Source organism: Hippichthys cyanospilos, chromosome 13 (genome assembly GCF_059441005.1).
Source record: "Hippichthys cyanospilos isolate Australia breed blue-spotted pipefish chromosome 13, RoL_Hcya_1.0, whole genome shotgun sequence".
NCBI lineage: Eukaryota > Metazoa > Chordata > Actinopteri > Syngnathiformes > Syngnathidae > Hippichthys > Hippichthys cyanospilos.
In genome coordinates, this window is record NC_142381.1 from 371,654 (window position 1) to 386,803 (window position 15,150).

Here is a 15,150-nt window from a genome sequence, read left to right on the forward strand (position 1 = left end):
CCCCGGAACATTTCATCATCGACGCGCAATGAAAGAAGGCAAGGGACTTTAGATTATGTTTGCTCGCCAGGAGAAAAGACAGGAGAAAAGACAGAGATGCGCTCGCAGTTGCGTATCTCCTGCCGCTCTGAAAGCACACCCCGTTGAGCCTCCTCTTGTCATGGCTAAGCACAGCCCTAGTTAAAAAACGTCATCGCCCTAAAGTTTTGGGGTGTAACATGCGATGGTGGCGCCTGTGTTTGTGTCTGCTACACTATCATCAGTTCATACGGCGGCTACTGGCTTTTTCATCCGCAGCCACCGATCGTCCCCTCCCGTCGCGGGGTCACGCGTGGTGCCTCCTCTCTTCTTGGAAGACGGCTTTCTCTTTCGCGATTCCAACGAGGTTATATTGCGAAATACTTTGACTGAAAAAAAAAGAGTAAATGCGGGATAGCTCATGTACATTTCCTCCGACAGAAGTTTCTCCCTGTTTTTAGAAAGTTGCGACTCTCTGAAATTAAAGCGGGAGCTAAATGGCCCGCCCGTCCCAAAAGCTCGCCGGCGTGGCCGTCGCCACGCTTCCTCGGGCGCGATTGATCGGCCGCTGCGGGGGAAAGCATTTATTACGAAAGCTCCCGTTTTTTAAGCGGGCCTTTTAAGAGCGGCGGCCGCCATAAATCAACGGCGGCCAATCGGGCCACGCTCCCTCAGGAATCCATTAGTGCTATTATGTCAGCCTAAGTGGACGGAACGGCTTAATCCGGTATCGATCCCGCGTCGCTCATCCCGTCCCGGCTCGCCCCGGGACGCCCACCGCTCTCCGGGCGACCTCATTAGACGCCGGCCAATCGGCGTGTGCGCGTGGAAGGTCTGAGCCCGACCCAAGCCTGCGGAAGGCGCCCTTCTACGCCGACGTCGTGATCCCGCGGCCTCGCTGCCTTTCTTTGTTTCTCCGTTGCTGTGTTGTGGATGGGCGGAGTCTTATTTCCTTCCGTCCTTAAGAACCAAACCGTTCTTGCAACCGACTGCATCGCTGACCCCAACCAAATAGCTTTCCGCTCTTCCGGCGCTCCATGTTCAGAGACGAGCGCCGCTAATGAAGCGTACGCTAGTCAATGAGGTCATCAATTATTGAAGAAGTTCAATTATGCATCAGCTCAATATTTGGAAGCGCAACGGGAAGTGAGTGGGATGTCTTTGCCGAGTGGTGGAATGCACCCACCCCGACACCCCCCCGCCGATTATGAGAAAAGAACGGCCCGCCATTTCCAATTCTTATCATCCATCACTCCATCCGTTATCTATGGGGGGGGGTCGCGCACGCAGCAGCCTCAGCCGGGAAGCCCGGACTCCCTTCTCCCCGGCCACTTTGTCCAGCTTTCGGGGGGGACCCCGGGCGTGACCCCAAGGTGAGCCGTCACGCTAGGGGTCGTCTGGGGCTTCCGGAGACGCGACGACCGGGTAAGCGCGGCTCATAGATCCCGCGCGACCAATAAAAATGCGGGACCTCGTTTCCCTCGCGAGCGCCCGGCGGCCGGCTCGGGCCGTACGGATGGCTCGGGTCCCCCTCGTACGCGCGACCACGCGCCAAAAGAATGCGTCCGCCCCCCGTCCTTTCTTCATCGTCCTGGCGGTGTCCATTTAATGAGAACGGAAGCAACGGACTTGCTTTACGTCGCTGACCACGGCCCCGACTTTATGAAATAATAACACGGGTGTGAGCGCTTCTCAACGCCGGTTGGTGGACAAATTGCATTTCTTTTAATTGCATGGGGGGGGGGGACATGGAGGAGAAAATGAAGCCAAAGCAAGTGAAAGTTGTTTAATGAATTGCCTCCACTCAGCTGCAACATCTCAGCGCACCTGACACTTTGGCCCCTCAACTTCCAGCAAAGATGACGGATCCCAGGCAGCACATTATTCTCAAATCTCCGCGTAGCTTTCACTCAATTTGCGTTGGAATGTGATTTTTATGTGACACTGCCCACACGCGCGCGCGCGCGCGCACGTGCCGTAATGGCCTCCCTCCTCCACGTCATCTATAAATAGGCTGAAGCCGAGCGTGAAATGAAACGCGAGAGAACAGCGTGAAATGAGAGCTAAGTCGGGGAAAATGGAACATATTTATCCTTTTGTTTTTGAAGACGGGCGGCAAATAGCACTTTTATTTTACACGCGGCCACGCAATCTTCCCAAACACGGCCGCCATTATGCTGATTCCCGCGCCCGGCCCGGCCCGGCCCGGCCCGCCTCGCCTTCTCCTCGCCGCCGTAATGAGTCCTCTCGTGCTCTCCCGTTGTTTCAAAATAACTGGAATTATTTCTTGCGGCTCGCGGCGGGAATGTTCTTTGACGTATTAGTCTTCCTGGATGCTTTATGACAGCGCCGGCGCGGGGCCGGCGCGGGGCCGGCGCGGGGCCGGCGCGGGGCCGGCGCGGGGCGGGGCCGGCGCGGGGCGGGGGGGACCATCCCACGCTAACTCGACAAACAACAAATCCAGCGGCGCTTTTAGCCCAAGAACCCAGAGAGGCGCGGCTCCCTGACATCGCAGGCAAAATGGCTGCTTTCCCATGTCTTTTGAGAACTCCCGTCTCAGTCAAAGTGCTTTCAAGGGCTGCCATTTTGCAATATTTGAAAAAACAAAGAAAGTTTGTTTTCAACTTTGGGTCAGCCGACGAAAGCGGTGATTATTTTCAGCGAGGTGGGAAAAGGTCAAACGCTCAGCCGGTGACGTTCATCACGGAGGGCTGCAAAGGTCGCGTCATGTCTGCGCACGTGCGCGCGCCGCCTCGGGCGTGTTCGCTCATCCCGGCGTGTTCGCCTCCCCGAGGGGGCGGGGGCACCCGCCCGCTTCGCCGAAGGAGCCCCGTCAGCAATTTGGGCAACTTGGAGCGGCTGCGTCGTTGACCCGCTTTGTCCAACGATAATTCGGCCTCCGCTTTTTGAGACGCGAGTCATCCCGCCCGCCGCGCATTCAAAGCGGTCGACGCTACGGGGCTGGTAAAAGCCGGGGTTCTGCGGGACTGCGCATCCGATGCCGTTTTCAAAGTGATGACATCATCACAAGTTTGGGGGGAGTCATTATTTTTCTGCGGAACGAAGTCGTCTCAGCAGCCGCTCGTATTTTTAACATGTAGGCCGCTGCGCCCATTCAGTCACATGACGCGGCGGTGATTTAGCACGTATGCTTTGGCGTAGCGAGCGTGCCGGCCGGGGGGCGGGGGGGCTAGCGGCGTACTTCATCAAGCTTAATTTTAAAGCTGCTCAGTCGGCGTGTTCTTCATTCTCCGTTCCTCCTCGGCTGGCCTCCTTTTTCCTTTCCTGCTGCCTCAGCAGCTCGCGCCCAAACGTGGCCGAGGCGCGGGCGCTTGATGACGCACGCCGTTTGGAGATTTGTGAGAAGGAGCGCGCCGCCTCACTCGCTCCACATTCACTTTCTTTGCCACTTGACGGAAGAGTGTGACGCAGCCCTTTGTTTTGTTTTTTTTTTCTGACGCTGGCAAAAGGAAAACAGGAAACGATCCCATTCCCGTTTTGTTTTGATACATGTGAAAAAAAGTAAGGTGAAAAAAAGTCATTCCCCGTATCACCAAAATCTTTTTTTCCCAAATATGTCTTTATTGAAGCAAAAAACGGTATATCACGTATTGGCAATGAACATACGACGGAAACATGAAATTTATACGGTGCGCCCGTTTCGCATATGAGTGTATTGTATTTCCCACTTGTGATAAGTAAACAGACGATAGAAGATCAAATAAGGGCTTCTTTTCCTTTCTTTATGTTTTATTCAAGGAAAATGAGAAGACTCACTTCCGTACAGTACGCCAAAACTAATAAAACGACAATTGCTTTTCTATTTTTGGCTTGGGCACACACCCTCTAGTAAGCGGAACCCCATCACGCATAGTCACGCGGGTTAGGCATAGTCATCCTCCCTGGTGATGGGTGGCCGTGGCAGAATAAGAGGAGGAGCCATTTTGTCGGGCAACAGACCTTCTTTTGGCTCGGACCAGAATTAAGTCTGTGTTTCCATCTTTCAACAGTAAAGAGTTGGACAGATATTCTTCTGGTAACTACCACTGGCGAGCATAGCGAGCATTAAAAATCAGAGGACCGGGTCAAGGTTCTGGCCAATCTTTACAGCTCCATCAGAAGCAAATACCAAAGTCCAAAAGGTACACGGACCATGACAGTGACGCCACACGGACTTTCCCCAGTCTCTTTTGAAGGGTCACGAGCACGATTACCGTCATTTCTTTCCCGCTTTCCTGTTTGTGGCAGGGACACGCGAGCAGACATAGCGTAGGAGCTAGGACTCACTGCTATCCCGTGAAGTTCAGCTCCGGAAAGTCCAATCCCCGCCACAGTTTGGCTTTGCCCGCATGTGCTTCTACTCAAAGCCGAGTCAAATGAGCCTGCATGGTTCACCTGCGCAAAGGCGAAGCGCCTGCGGCTAAAGCCCAACCGTTTGACCCTTTTGACTTCCTGCGCCTGAAATCGAAAGAACGGCCCGGCCCTAACCCTACACCGATTTGACACGGACCTTCCACTTGGCCGCCACCCGGCAGTCGGCGGCGTCGGCGCTGACTGTTTATCCCGAGGAACGCCGTTGATCTTGTCACGTTTTTCTCCGGCTCTTTTGAAGCGCGAAGAGGGCCAAGGTTGGCGTTGGTTTGGCGAGGTGGCGCGCAAGTGGCGCCGGCGAGGCGTAGAGCCTCTCCTCCGGCGTGTCACGGATGACAAAGTGCCTCGGCGCACGGGCGTCATCCCGCTCCTGGCTCCCGCTCGTCTCGTCGCCGCCGGAGTTAATGTGGGAGGAAGCGCTTTCTGTGTTTTCAAAACATCGTACCGGGAACAATGCAAATGAGCGGCTGTGGCGGCACAGTGACACAAGCTTGACTTGAATGCCGAGCGTACGTCTCTCCTGCCAAAAGCGATCGACTCTGAGCCGGGCACCGTCTCATGCCCGTGAAGTGAGCTTATAACCGAAGAACAAGACCGAGGTGCCATATGCTCCGTTTGGGCCGGTTTCCATTGAGCTGGCAAGTGTCCGCCAAGGCAGGTCTTCTTCCGGTTTGGTTCCAGGTCACCGGAGGTCACCGCAAGAACGTCAGAGGTCGCTTGTGCAGCATCAGGAGCTGAAGGACGCTTCCAAACGGTCACCGGTGTCGGAGGTGGAACCCGAAGCCCCTCGGGCTCGCCGGTCGGTATCGATGCCGCTGACTTAGCACCGGCCCCGATGAGACCTCGTCTATAGAAACGCTACTTGTTTGTCTCTTACGGAGCTAAGGCCTGCGACCGTTGGATTCGAAAAAGGCAGACATGCGATCGACTTGCCATTGACACCATACGATACGAGGCGGCCGCCGCCGCCGCCGCGGCCCGCAAGCGACCCGCCGCCGCCGAGGCACCGAGCTGTCACCGAGCTTTAATGGCGCAATGAACGATGCCGTACTAATGGCTGTTGCATTAAGCATATCGCGGCTTGTAGATATTTATATTTCATATCTGCGTCTACGTTTTCATGACTCCGAGCGGGATGAAAAAATAAATAAACGTCCTTTGAGGAGAACTCCCCGCTAAATCCATCTGAATGATTGATTACGACACGGCCGACGTGTCCACTGTAGCCCAATCATAAAAAATAAAGGAGTGCTTTAGATTCGCTCTTGGCCGCCGCTTGCAGACATTTCCAAAATAATCCTGCTCAAATTGCTATTTGGAGAGGCGGAGCGCAGCCTAAAAGGATGAAGGAGCACATAAATCAGGAGCAAAAGTCCATTCTTTAAGAAGGCCGCATCATGCCAAAGACATCTTCTCCTTGGAAGCGGTCCCGGCCGCTGCCACGCACACACGCACATGGAGCTTTCATTCTGCTGCAACGTCTTCAAGTGGAAGCCGAAGTTCCTCGCAAGGTGAAATCGGGGGTCGACGCTCGAACGCAAGAGCGCCGGCTGCGAGCTCCTCGCCGAGAAGCCCGACTCCTCTGACCCGTGCCGGACCCCTCGGCGGCCTTTCCTTATCTCGACGCAAGTCGCGCCGCCGCCGTCATTTGTTACTTCCCGTACGCGTCACCGAGCGAAGACCGAGCAAAGACTGAAATGTCAGCCGTTGGCGGTCCTTTGCTAGCATTTCACAGACGTCGCCACGCCGCAGCCCGGAAGCCACCGGCCGACCCGAAGACTTCATAGACGCGCCGCTGGCCCGCGGCCTCGGCACAGTGCCGGTGTGACTGACCGACCGGCCAAGACCTGCCAAGGACCCGCCGACGCTACATCGTCCCCTCGCTACTTTGCGCTTTATCTTTCGCGGCTTCCATGCTTCACGTACTTTTTTTTCTCCAAAAGACGTCACCTCTCATGCACTGCAACACTCCCACGCTCAGTCCTAACGTGGGGTCTGGAGCCATCTAACTGCCCTAATACATTAACGATGAAGAAAGAAAAATAGAATATACAAAGGCTTCGGCTTCCACAACCTGCCTTTGGTGGACTTTGTTGGAGTAATTGTATATAGGGTTAGGGTTAGCTACGGGGCAGGTTAGGTACGCCACAGTACGGGGTCTGTCGCCATGTTCGTTGGAGAGGAGGCAGCACTATGGGACGGACTACGGCGAGTAGAGTAGAGTGGGGCAGATGTGGCGACGGAAACATATTTGCACACGTACTTTAAAGGCCCGTCACTCGCACGCCGTCAACGCGGCTGCGACCGACCGAAGGTCTGCCGATCAGACCGCACGCCTGTCATTGGACCGTCGCCGAGCGAGCGGAGGGCCGCCGAGGCCTCCCCGGCTAGTATGCTCTCCTCCCGCACGACGCAAAGCGGACGAAAAAAGAAGCGGGCCCGAGGTCGCGACTTTCCCAGCCGCTGCGACCGACGGACGCGGGAGAAAGCCGGGCTCGGCTTTGACGGCCGTCGGCTAACGACCGTCCTCGGCGCGGCCCCGGCCCGGCTCGTCCGCGCCAGGCGGAGAAGCGCGACCTCTCCGCCTCCTCCGCCGCCGGAAAAAGACAGGATTTTCTCTCCCCGCTCGTCTCTTTCATCACCTGGCTTGTAATTAGCCCGAGCCCGGATTTCTTCCCTTTGTCGGCTTTACTCCGCCAGGATAAACGTCTTTTGTGCCTCCTCGCTCGCGCCTTTTTTTTTTTGCCTCCCACTTTTAAAAAGCTTTTTTTCCCTCCTAAAAGTGGCTGGGAAGGGAGCCGATAACCCAGGGGGAGTTAGTGCCTCCGCCTTTATCTCCCGCCGCACAATTAGCCGCTCTATCGCTCATCACCGTTTTTCTTCTTCTTCTTTTACAAGGTAGCGGACTTTTGTCGCCGCTTCGCTCACGAGAAGTGAAAAAGACGAGCCGGTTGTTGGTGTGCCAGAAGATAAGGAAGCCTCCCAATTCATCCCTTTTTCAAAGCCCTTCTTTTGTTCGGTCCTTCACCCGGTTTGCTGAAAGCACGTGCAGCAATTATATATATATATATATATATATATATATATATATATATATATATATATATAATGTACGAACAACGGGACAAACAATCAATTTAAGGCTTCGTGATCAATTCTTTGCTGATAATTCAAATATAAGTATGAGACACCTAAAGAAATCCCTCTGCCAATTTTAATCAGGTAGCGTCCGAGCCACGCGTTCCTCCAAGAGTGTGAGTTTTTCCGGGTCTTATACCGTTCACCGCTCTGTCACCGAGACCTGTCAGGGATGCGGAACGGGCTGCTCTGCCTCTATCCCGTCACAAAACGGCAGCCGCTTGTCGCCAATACGCTGCCGTCACTGAAACGGCTCTAACGCTAGCACGGTACTCGGCATAGGCGTGTCAGCGCTCTCTCATCCAGTTAGCGGGCGCTTTTCCGCCTTAGCTGCTCAAAGCGCACCACGTGGACCGTTAGAATGATAGTATATAGGTTATTCCGTATTTGTTATTTGTATATCGGTCGCATCTTCTCGTCGCCCCTTCTGTGGTCGTAGGGCCTTCTCCTGCCGCGTCCTTTTGGAGAGAATGGTTTTCCGCCGTAGGTTGGGGAAGCTTCCTCCTCCGCAATGTTGAAATCCCGTCTTGCTTTTTCCGTACATCCTAACCCTAACCCTAACCCTAACCGTTTCGTCGTATTCCTTTTATGTTTTTACTTTTATATGTTTGGATTTTCTCTTCTGAGCTTGACTTTTTCCGGAGAGTTTTGGGACCGAATGGATTTTGGCCCTTGAAGGAAATGAAGGGGTTGATTGAGTCATTGAGCTCATGATCGGGAGCGACCGGTGCTTTGGTGCCTTGCTCAAGGACGCTTCAAGACGACGGCCAGGGGAGACGGCAACACTGGCGCTCGGTCGCCCGTCCCAAAACATGATGCCGACTTTCCGCTTCCCGTCGCCGACGTGCGGGCGACACGCGGCGACCGTCGCCGCTCTGCGGTTGGCTTGTCGCGTCGCCACCGGCGCCCGTGAGCAACCACGGACCGAGCGACGGAAAGAGAGGCGCGTTCCCGCCGGCCTGTCGCCGCCGCCCTCGTCCGGCTTACCTCCCCCGCCCCTTTCGCGAGGCCTTGATTCTTCGGCGAGGCACTTTCAATGGCTTTCAAACATATTTCTCCTACTTTCAAGTGCATTCCAGAAGAGGCGGCGCAAAGCCTTAAACATCCTTGGCCGAGCCGCAATTTCATACGGAGCGCCATTTCCGCTGGCGCCGATGCCGCGATCGAGGCGGTAACTGCGGAATGAACATTTGAACGTGATTCAATAACAAAGTCGATGGCCTCGGAATGCCTCAAAAAAGAAAAAGGCAAATATATCGGCTCTTTTGCAAAGCGACTGTGACGCCGCTTGTTGGTACGCTCGCGGCCGGTCAAATGCGCTTCTGAAATCGGAGCCGACGATGACAAACACGAATCCCATGTTATACGCGCGTCAATTTTTGCAAATCGGCGCAACCGGTTTCCATTGCACTCTTAGAATAACAGTATATTGGTTATCCCGCATTTTTCTTTGTTGTAATAAATCTATATTTTTGAGCACCAACCTTCCCCCACATTTTTGGGTCCACCTTTCCGCACACTGCTCACCACCATGCCCCACAATCGTGACGGAAAGTGAGACGGACAGAAAGTGTATCCAGACCGGAAGGGGTCCCGAGAAGGTGCGGGTTCCTGTCCGGTCTCCTCGCCAGTAAAAGGCCTTCGTCCGCCTTCCTATTTGGTCTTCGTTTTAGGTTGCCTGAACCTGACATGTTCAAAGGAGCGTTTGGTAGAACGGCGTACCGTGCATACACGGCGGCCATATTGCCTTTAGACAATATCTTGAGGAAAGGCTAGGTTGTGGCATTAACTACTTGCTCCAAAATGGCTTTTAAGCATTCAAATGAAAAGTGTGACGTCAACGCCATTGGATTTGATGAAAATCGGCAACAAGAGATTCGCTAGCTAGCTAGTAAGATAGCACACAATTGGCCTTACCGTTCTTTTTTCAAGCCTCTACACATTAGTCTACGTGTAGGCTCGTCACTCGCCGTTTGTCCATTGAACCATGTTGAACTTGATTGTACTTTACGTGTTACGTTTCCATTATTACGCGCTAATGCGATATAAGGATAGTAGTGTAATATGTGTTTGTTGCCGCTTTTGTTGCGATTTTTAAATGAATGACATTGATTTAAAAGCTCATTTTTGGGGGCTTGGAATGGATTAGACTATTTACATGAAAAAAGCGGCAGTACTTATGAAAGGTGGCCCGGAGGAAATGACTTCCGAAGCCAAGCGGTTTTGTCATTTTCAGGTCTCCGAAAGAGCTTGACATCCTTCCTGTGGGAGCTACTGTTTTATATAGCGTCCGATTCACTTTGGGTCCGACTTTGCGGAAGAGATTTTTGAAGAAAACTGCTCTTCTCGCAATTGACTTTGTCCGCTATGATTCATAATTCTGTGTTTACGCATAATGGCTCCTCCGGCGGGTCGTTATCGGGGAAGTTTTAACGTCTTGGGCTAACGAGCGCGCCGACGATCAAGTTGCGGATGCACGGGGGGATTTAATTAATTAACACTTAAACGTGGCCTCAAATACTCGCAGGCCCTTAAATCAAGTCAATTAAAGAGCTGGAATTTAATTAAAAACACATTGACAAGGACGGCGGGCGCCTGGTTTTCATGTGCCCAAGCCTTCCGAGTGCTTGCGGGCGGCGTCAAAAGTGCCTCGTTGATTCGGTCTCCTTTTCAACCAGCTTTTGGAGAGAGCGAGCGGCGACGCGGCCCCCGCCGGGGTGCGTTTTTATGAAAGAGAAATCTGACGCCCACGCCGGAGTTTTCTTCTTGGTTTGTGCTCGCTCGTTAAACCCCCGCAAAGGTCAGCGGAGGTGAAGGATCGCTCGGTGACCTTCCTCAAAGTTTGATGGGCGGGTTCCAACACCCGACGCCCGGTCCCGGCTTGAAGAGCGGCCTAACCGGTCGGGCGTTCGGACCCGCGTTGCTTTTGGAGAGCGGTGTGAGCGAGTCAACCGTTGGGAATTTTCACAGGTTCGCCAAAGTGGCGTCGACCCACTCCGGTCAAGAAATCAATTCAAATAAAATTGAAAAAAAAGCTTTCTAGTCTATGGTGCGAGTGAGAGATATTTTTCGGAACCTAAATGAAAGGCCGCGGTCGACGGCAAACTCGCCTTGGCCGTTTTTGCCATTGCGGTCAACGCTTTCTCAGCATTTCATCACGGTGGCGCGACGGTAATTTGGAGCAGATGAGAGGAGGCGAACGTCCCGGGGGGACGGGCCGGCCTTTGGGCCCCTGCGTTGCCGTGGCGACGCGCCCTCCTTCGGCTTTTCCCGCACAAAAGGCCTTAACCGATTGAGGTGAAGATAACGCCCCATTTCCGTTGCACTTTCTTTGCGCTGTATGTTTCCTTTTTATTATTCATTATTGATAGCGTTTCCATAAATAAGGCCTTATTACGTACATTATTGTGACTGCCGTAGTTTCCTCACTGTCGGGCGCACTGGCTTATTAGGCACACCTTCAGCCAATGGGTTCGGGTTAGGGTAACTATTTTTATAAAGGTGCAGTATTACGATGAGTGAATTTTCCACACTATCATACACGCACTTTTAATGAATGGTCTTCCTTATACAGAGGACCCGCGGTTGATGACGTCCCCACCTTACGTTTTTTTCACTTTACGACATGGACGGCGCAGTTTTTTCGTCTCCTATTTACGCCACTTTTTTTCACCTTCCGACATAAGAAAAGGACAACTTGTCTTCTCAAACATGGCGATCGGAGCGCGCGTATCAACTAGGGGCACCGCGCTCACGCGTCACTACGCGCGTCGCTGCCTACGTCACCACGATGCCGGTCTACTATCGGTCCCGCCAACACTCCTCCGGTTATAAAAGCCCGGCCGTAAGCCCGGTCGCATAGGCTCCCCCAGGTTACCCGTGGTCGTAGGATTCGAAATCCAGTGCGGCTTCCGGTCACAGCTCGGAACCCTGTTTGTGACGCCAATATGTCGGAGAACGTCCAGAAAACTTGCGCTCGGAGCAATTTGTCGGAACGCGCCATCTTTATTTAGCAACACTTCTCTAAATAGCTTTTGGTTACATAATACGGGTCAAAAACATTGCACTATACTGACAGCGAACTTCGATCCGGTTAGATAACCCTGAGCGTCAGCTCAGCCCCGTAGGCTCACCGGTCCGTCCGTAGTTCAAAAACCACTCCTCGTCACGCTTCATAGTGCGGACAATAAGGTGTTTTTGGCTCATTCATGTTGTTTCTGTGCCATCGTAACCCTAACCCTAACCCTAACCCTAACCCCTAACCCTAACCTTACCGAGCCACTTCCTAAAAGTCAACATCACCTCACATGTTGAGAAAAACTTGGGTAAAAAATGGAGGTTAAAAATAAAAACAGTCGCTAAAATATTTAACACAGCCGGAGGGGATAAAAAGTGAGCGCGCCGCCTTGATTTTTGAAGTAGCTGCGGCTAAAATGTTGGCAAGGCGCTCATCCAAGGCGGGGCAGACATTTTGTTTTTAATGAAGGAATTACAGGATTAGCTCTTGTTGACAGCCCACTCAGGAATTTTTGTCTTCCAAAAAACTCCATTTCAAATAAAGACAAAACTCCACATTCGTTGTGTCTAAAGACAGGAAGAGAGCGAAAGATAGAAAGTGTGTGTACATGGATGCAGAGTTCTGGAAGAAGATCGGAATGGATAGCTCTTCATCACCGCATCGGGCTTTTCTCCTCGCTCTTCCTCCTCCGTCCTGTGGGGGGCACTGTGGATCTTTGGGACTAACGGAGGGAGAAGAGCAGGTCTCGCAGGCAGGCCTCACCATGTGCTTCCACAACCACAACGCCGCATGAATATAGCAATTCTCACCGTATGACTCCCTCCCTCGTACGCACCGCACACACTGTATGTATGACTCCCCCCACAAACTTAATGACTCCACCAGTGAGCGCCGCATGGTTCTAACGCTAACACATGAGCGCAACACTGCTTCACAGCGCACTGTATGACTCCCTCGCTAATACGCCCCACGATTCGCATTGATTCCCTCTCCGACGTATGCAGTATGGCCAATGCTAATTAATACACAAAATGACTCCCTTGCCAATACGCCGCGCGACTTGCTCTCTAGTACCTTGTACGACTCCCTCGCCGCTGCCCTTTTTGACTTCCCAGCTAGTACGCGGTAGGCATCCTTCACAATGACTCTCCCCAGTAAACTATACGACTTATTTGCTAATAGCCTGTTCGGATGCTGTGCGATACACTGTATGACTCCCTCGCCCAAGCCAGTGAAGAAGAGCGGATGTTGATCCACGGAAACATGCAGTATGTTTCCTTCGCGCATGCGAAAAGAAAGCAGCTTATGACTCAGTTACTAATGCGGTGCGTCTCCCCCCATAGTAAAGTGTATGACTCCCTTTCTTAGAAATAGTAAGACTCCCCCACCGATACGCTGTATGGCTCCCTCGCTGCTAGTCACAGTGCCACTCTTTGGCTTTTTGGTTGAAACCCTGCGGTTAAACGCTCCGCCACCCGAGTCGTCGAAGATGGATCGAGATCCACCTCCGGATCGGGCCCATTCAAATGAACGCGCTTTGCGCAAAAGCGCAAACAGCCGCGAGCGGGAAAAACAAACAAACAAAAAGCAAACAAGCGTCAAAATGGACAAAATGAGCAAAGACGGCAAATGATGCCGGAAGCTGTTTGATCCGCCGCGGATCACACTTGTGCCGTCGCGGTCCATCTGCTGCGTCATGTGCGTTCCGCGATCAGCACAATCAAAGCAGATTTTGCCTGATTTTTGGGGGGAGGCTGCACTCGCGCCAGCTGTTTGTTAAATCAAGAAATGAAGTCCTTGGAGGCAATAAACACGCTTTCCTCTGCTTTTCAAAAGCCTCTATCAGACAGCAAATAAACTTGGATTTTTTTCTTGTTGTCCTAATTCAAGATCCGAGAGGTGGCCGGCGGCGGCCAAGAGGCGTCGTAAGACCGCGCGACCAAATTCTTGTTCTCTTCTCTGGAACGTAATACGTTACGGCAACGGGTGATGTCTGCTCGAGTTCTTACAGTTTGGGATTTCGGTTTTAGAATTTGCACAAAAAATGAGACAATAGTTTGCGTGGACGTTTAATGTGATCTTCCGCTTTTCATCTTTACTCGTTTCGTCTGCCGCAATTTACACCGCAGAGCTAACAAACATAAGATTGACATTAGCTACGGCTGACCTTGTACATATTCAAACGAAAGCGCGTATGCGACATAGCGCTCGCGTCCCACGTTTGCGTCGTTAGCGCTTTAGAAAAGACATCACACGAGAAGCCCTTCGCATGACCCCAGACTAGACTTAAGTACATGATTCCCGGATCGCCGGGAATTCCGTTTTTTTCTCAATACGTTTCCGCACCTTTTTTTTCTCCCACGTCCGCCACTTTTCCTCCCGTATTTCTCCTTGACTTTTCAGATTCGGCGCTTTCGTGGATTGACCTCCCCGGACCGAAGCCCGCGCTTTGAGATGAAGGCGCTGGGCTCGGACGACTTGCGCTCGAAGGCGTCTCTCATCTTGTTGGCAAAAATCCCAAAACGCGCACGCGAGCAGTAAGCGGCCATGCTAAGCCAGGGCGTGAAATGAGATTCTCCTGGATGAGAGCTTCTCTCTGCGATTGTAGAGGAGCCTCGGCGTGCGCGTGTGCAAAGAGAGCCTCACACACAGAAATGAAAAATGAGACAAACACTTCTTTTTTCCTCTGAAGGCTCTCTGGATGTTGAGGGACTCCACTGTTTCCACGGCAACGGCAGCCCATTTGCTCCCTATGGCGCGCGCGCGCGCGCGCGTGCGTAGTCCCAGCGACTGTCACGCTGCATCCCCATGCGCTCAACTGTATTTTTAGGAGTGCGCGCGTGCGATAAGGCGGCCTCGCGGGGGCTCTCGGCGGCCCTCCCGTCCCCGGCCAAAATCAACACAAATAAAAGGTTCGCTCGGCTCGTGAGCGCCACCCCCCGGATGCGAGGGGAAGGGCGCCGCCAATTCAAAATAGCAAAAGAGTCGAAAGCCCGAGAAGAAACGAGCGGGAGTCAAAACAAGCAAGCGTTTTCCTCTCAAAACGCCACCGCCTCTTCAAACTTTTTTGGACTCGCGACGAACACCTTTGTTGTCCGGGCTCAAGTGAAGGCCGCGCCGAAACAACGCGGGGACTTTCTGCTTTCGTTTAACCGCAGAACGTCAAGACCTATCTGTGTTTGAATTACCCGAATACGAAAAATCATGTGGAGTCATTTTACGTGATTGCGACAAAATTTTGTCACAAAAATGGTTCACAATTTGAAATCCGCTCCTGCCCGTGTCTTGTGGTAGTGCGCTTGTGCTTATTGACACATTGACTGGCCAGTCAGGTGGGACACACATATATATATATATATATATATATATATATATATATATATATATATATATATATATTTATATATATATATATATATATGACTTATATGGCTTTTAAATTCATGTTATCCAAACACCGATACAGGGAAAAAATCAACCTATTTTGAGTTATGTTGTTATTAGTCCACCATCTTAACAATGAGGGAAAAAAAAACTTGACTTGACGCAGAAATATGTGTGGAAACAAGTGGTTTGGCCCACTTGTAAAGTGCCAAAACGTACCT